The sequence below is a fragment of the Pipistrellus kuhlii genome, unplaced genomic scaffold (assembly GCF_014108245.1).
Source record: "Pipistrellus kuhlii isolate mPipKuh1 unplaced genomic scaffold, mPipKuh1.p scaffold_m20_p_7, whole genome shotgun sequence".
Classification (NCBI taxonomy): domain Eukaryota; kingdom Metazoa; phylum Chordata; class Mammalia; order Chiroptera; family Vespertilionidae; genus Pipistrellus; species Pipistrellus kuhlii.
In genome coordinates this window covers 74,106,929-74,113,124 of record NW_023425573.1, presented here as the reverse complement: position 1 = coordinate 74,113,124, position 6,196 = coordinate 74,106,929, and positions in this window count along the sequence as shown.

Sequence of the window (6,196 nt, the reverse complement as noted above, 5' to 3'; positions counted from 1 at the left end):
TGTAGCATTGCCTGTCATTGTACTGTCTCCCTCACCAGCATCACTCTTTCAGATCCACGGTGAGCTCACATTCAGTACTTACCACAGTCCTTGCCTTGGTGCCTCCCAGTCAGCCAAACATTGAGGTTGCTTGAAGCTGTTTTCTAACACATTCCTGTGAAACAGGCCAAGGAAGTTGTCTTTCTTCCCACCTGGTAAAAACTACCGGTGCTGGTTTCACTCTAGGATCAGTTGTATCTCAGGTCACTTGGGGATCCATCAAGAGTTGAAAGCTTGATGACAATTGGATTTTCTTTTTCTATGATGTATTTTGTCTGGATTCCTAATGTTTGTTTGTTTTTCCCTTTAAAGCCCAGTAATTTTTAAAAATATATCTTTATTGATTTCAGAGAGGAAGGAGAAGGAAAAAGAGATAGAAACATCAATGATGAGAGAGAATCATTGATTGGCTGCCTCCTGCATGTCTCCTACTGGGAATCAAGCCTCCAACTTAGACATGTGCCCTTGACCAGAATCGAACCTGGGACCCTTTTGTCTGCAGCCTGACCCTCTATCTACTGAGCCAAACCAGCTAAGGCTAAAGTCCAGTAATTTAATAGTGTCTCAGTGTTGTCATCTAGGGTCCATTTTCCTAGATATGTGCTATGTCTTTCACACTGCTTCAAGCCTTTTTGTATGTTAACCCAAGAATATCCTTTGATATTTGTTCTGTTCCATTATTTTGTTCTTTCCATAATTTTTATCTCTCTCATGTTTCCTGAGTACTCTAAAAAAACCTTTCTTTCTTTTTGGTATTTCCATCTCCTAATTGTCTTAAGGCACTATCTGCTGTCATTTATTACCTTTTTCTTCACTTCAGTTTTCATTTATAATTTTTTCTCTAAATTCTAATTATTTTCTGAATGTTAACCTCTCTTTTCAACTCTCCCTTCTTTCACTGACCTCATTTCTGGACGTTCCTAGTTCACTTTCATATGGTCCTATCTGTCACTGTTAAATTACTTTAGTCATTTGGAATGGGGGAACATGGTTTCACCTGTTGTGTGGGCAGGTCCTCTGAGCCTGCTTTCATCATCGGTGTGGCCACATTATTCTGTCCCTCTATTTTTCTTCTTACAATGACTTAGTATGTATTCTTTGGCAGCCCTTTTCAGTTGCTCATTGTAAAGGAAAATGACATTTCTTATACTTCTAGGAATGTGAGTGGGCCAGCGCTTCATAGCTCCAGCTCCCCTTTTCTGTTGCTTTTAAGAAGCAATCAAAAGCTTAGCTTCTACCTTGTGATATTTGCCTCCTCTGCTTCCTTTGTCTGGGATCTTTGCTCTCCTACACTCTTGTTCAATTCAGTTTGAATTCCACCCTCAGCACTTCCTCCCCAGGGCGGGGCTTCCGCCCAGAAGCCTTGCTGCCTGGGGTGTTTGTGTGTTCACAGGCCACACTACTCCTAGAGAGGTCTCTGTGTGCTCACCCATCGCAGGATTCTGCAGAGCCCTCTGGTGGCTGCTGTTTTGCCCTGAGCACTGCGGTGGACTGGAGTTGTGCTCAGGGCTGTAGGGCCTTGTCTTCCTCCTGCTTAAATGTTGATAACAAGCAGGTCCAGCAGCTGCCTTTTATCAGATCTGCTTCTCCCCACCCATTCACATGTCCGGGTTTGTGTGCATATCTTTCCACTCAGTTTTGTTGCAGATCTGTCCATGGGTTTTTAGGTTTGCAATCCTGGTTGTCATATATGCCTTAATAGAGGACTTACAGAAATGTTAAAACATTTCTGGCCCTGCTACAACCATCTTGCCAGAATCTATCCCAACTTATGTCGAACTAGCTAGGTTGTTTTTTGTTTGTTTGTTTGTTTGTTTTGTGTTTTTTGTTTTTTTATACAGTAAACTCCTCAGAAGACAGAGGGCCTGATAACCCACCACTTAGGGCAGACATACAGTGGGTAGGATAATAGATTTAAAAGCAACACATAGTAATTTCCCTCAATTGGGAAACTAGAGAGTAGGATATAAATCTTGCAGCCTTAGCTCCTACTCGAATGAACTCACTTTTTGGATATTTCTTCTTCCAGATTCCTCAGAGAGCACATCTGATTACCCCAGATTATTTTTTTCCATTTAAGAAGGCCATTTAGCCCTAGCCAGTTTAGCTCAGTGGATAGAGCATTGATCTGCACTGAAGGGTCTCAGGTTTGATTACGGTCAAGGGCATGTACCTTGGTTGCGGGCACATACCCAGTAGGAGGTGTTCAGGAGGCAGCTGATCAATGTTTCTCTCCATCGATGTTTCTAACTCTCTATCCCTCTCCCTTTGTCTCTGTAAAAAAAAAAAATCAATAAAATATATATTTTAGAAAAAGAGGCCCATCTTAAATAATCAAAGGATCAAAAAAAGAAGTCACAAAGGAAATTAAAAGTATTTTATACAATGAGAATTAAAATACAATAATTGAAAATTTATGGGGTACAGGGAAAATGGTGCTAAGAGGAAAATTTATAGCTATAGACACATCAAAAAGAAGAAATAACTAAAATCAACCACCCAACTTTATGAATTAGAAGAAACAACAACACTAAACCCAAAGCTAGTGAGAAATAATAAACATTAGAGCAGAGATAAGGTATATAAATAAAAAATACAAAACAGCCAAGGAAATTAACAAAACCAAGAGTTGGTTCTTTGAAAAGATCAACAAAATTGACAAACCGTTATCTAGATTGACTAAGAAAAGAAGAGAGAAGACTCATCTCAACTAATTTGGTAGTTGTGGAGGGGAGAGGCAAGGATGGGGGAAGCATTTGACAAAATTCAATAGCCTTTCAAGAAAACACACTTAACACACTAGGAATAGAATAAAGTATTTCAACACAATAAAGAACACATATGAAAAGCCCACAGCTAACCCCAGACTCAATGATAAAAAACTGAAAACTCTTCCTCTGAGATCAGGAGTAAAACAAAGGTGACTGCTTTTATTACTTCAATTTAACATAGAACTAGAAATTCTAGCCAGAGCAATTAGACAAGAAAAAGCAATAAAAGGCATCCAAATAGAAGAGGAAGAAACAGAATAATCCTTATTTGATTATTTGATTTTGTATGTAGAAAATCCTAAACAAATTTTCTAACCAAAAAAAATGTGTAAGAACTAATAAATAAATTCAACAAAAATGCAGGATACAAAATTAACATGCAAACAGGTACATTTTTACTAGTATACCCTAACAAAGAATGACCTGAAAAGAACATTAAGAAAACAATTTCATTTACAATAGCATAAAAAAAGACTAAAATATAAAATACTTAGGAATAAAATCAACTAAGGAGGTGAAAGATCTATACAATGAAAACTATAAAGTATTTATCAAAGAAATTAAAGAAGACACAAATAAATGGAAAGATATTCTATGTTTATAGATTAGAAGACTTAATAGTTGTAAAATGTCCATATTACTCAAAGCAATCTACAGATTCAATGCAATCAAAAAAAAAATCCTAATCGTATTTTTAGCAAAATCAGAAAAATCCATCTTAAAATTCATATTGTGTCTTAAGGGCACCAAAAGCTAAAACAATCTTTGGGGGAGGGAACAAAGTTGGAAGGCTCACACTTCCTGATTTCAAAACTTATTACAAAGCTGTAATAATCTAAACAGCATTGAAACAGCATAAAGACAGACCCTATCCCCTAAGACAGTGTTTTCCAAACTTTTGACATATGTGTACTCCTTCTATAATTTTTGTAATGCTGAGTACCCCTCCTACTCATGAGAATGTAGAATTAGGCACAGCTAAGCACCGTGGAGTGCATATCCCCACCAAACTCCAGTGCAACGTGTACCCCCACCAAATTCTTTCCATACCCCTGGGGGTATGCGTACCACACTTTGGGAAACACTGCCCTAAGAAAATAATTCCCCAGTAGAATAGGTTAGAGAGCCCAGAAATAAACCCTCAGATGTATGATTAAATTATTTTCAACAAGATGTCATGGCCATGCAATGGGGATAGGAAAGTCTTTTCAACAATGGTTCTGGGAAAACTGAATGTCTATATGCAAAACAATGAAATTGAACCCCTACTTAGCACCATATACAAGGTTAACTCAAAATGGCCCAAAGACCTAAATGAAAGAGGTAAAATGACATCTTAGAAGAAAATAGAAAGGAACGGCTTTATGACATTGAATTTAACAATGAATTTTTGGATATAACACAAAAGAGCACAGGAAACAAAAGTAAAAATAAATTGTACTACATAAAAACTAAAAACTTTTGTGCATCAAGGGACACAATCAACTGAGTGGAAAGGCAACCTATGGAATGGGAGAAAATATATGCAAATCATATATCTGATAAAGGGTTAGTATCCAGAATGCATAAAAAATATCACTCAACTACAGCCAAGAAAAAAACCACTAAACTAACAATCCAATTCAAAAAACAGTTAAGAACTTGAATAGACATTTCTCCAAAGAAGACATACAAATGGCCAAAAAGCAAATGGAAAGATGTTCAACATCGCTAATCATTAGGGAAATGTAAGTCAAAACCACAATGAGGGACTACCTCACACACATTAAGATGGCTACTTTCAGCTCTGTGATTTTTTTGATTTTAAGAAACATATTTAAGTAGATCAGGTTATCTCAACCTTGGCACTCTTGTCATTTTGGATCAAAAATTTCTCCAGACATTATCATAAGTCCCTTGGGATACCAAGTTGCCCCAGCAGAGAACCACTGGACTCGGTCACACAGAAATAAGTGAAGAGCCTGCTTATCCCATAGAGTGTGAGAGAAATTCGTCCTTAATAAAAGCATCCTTCAAAGTGCTGTGTTTAAGGAATCGCACAGAGCCATTTTGCATTCATCAGCAGCAAAAGGTAAAGTTTTTCTTTAGAATTCTTGTACCCTCCTCTTAAGAATAGGCTTGTATTTTTCTCTTATAAATGATGAATCACATACACACATCCCTTTCCTAGGCATATAGTGGCTTTTCTTTCTATGCCATTCAAACATGATTTCAAGAAGAAAAAACCTGATTGAAAATTTAAAACATGGTACAGGAGTAATATGACGTATGAAACTGAACTGGGACCCGAGCAACCTGGGTTCCAGTCCTCACTCTGTCACACCCAATCCTGTAACTCTGAGCAACTCAGTTATTCTGGGCCTTTATCCTTCCCTCTGCAAAGGTGAACATTGGATCAGATGGTTTTCTTCACTTGCGCTCACGAATAGGCAAATGAGTAACACAGCATGCTTTGCTGGTTGCATATATATTGCAACAAGGTGGTTGCAGCAAAGCAATAATGTGCAACAAAGTAGTAGTTGCATTGTTGCTGGAAAGGACACTTTCACTAAAGCAAGAAAAACATCTAGTCTTGAATGCCAGACTGAGGATTCGACATCTGTGTAAGATGAGAAACATAGAAGGTTCTAGAACCCACATTCAGTCATGGAATGTAAGGTCATCATAGGGGGAAGACATGTTAGAGAACTCCCTGTCCTCTTCTCTCATTTTAACTTATTACTAGAGGCCCGGTGCACAAAATCTGTGCACTTGGGGGAGAGGGGACCCTCAGCCTGGCCTACACCCTCTCACAGCCTGGGAGCCCTCAGAGGATGTCCAACTGACAGCGGACCTAAGCTGTCAGTCGGACATCCTTAGCACTGCCCCAGAAGCAGGAGAGTCTCCCACCACCATTGCTGCACTTGCCAGCTGTGAGCCTGGCTTCTGGCTGAGCATCATTCCCCTATGTGGCAGTGCACTGACTACCTGGGGATAGCTCCTGCATTGAGTGTCTGCCCCCTGGTGGTCAGTGGGCATCATAGCAACTTATCATTGCACCGTATGGTTGATATGCATTTTTATTACATAGGATTTTTTAAAAAGATTTTTTATTGATTTTCAAAGAAGAAGGGAGAGGGAGAGAGACATAGAAATATCAATAATGAAAGAGAATCATTGAACAGCTGCCTCCTGCACACTCCACAATGGGGACCGAGCCTGCAATCAGGAAATTGAACCTCAACCTTCTGGTTCATAGGTTGATGCTCAACTGCTGAGCCACGCCAGCTGGGCCTCTTCTCTCATTTTATAAAAGGATCCCGAGGCCTAAGGAGGGAGGTGGCTTGTCTGCTTCTTATTGCAAAGTGCCTAATCAACACGGGGGACTTGAAAGCATGGAAATAATG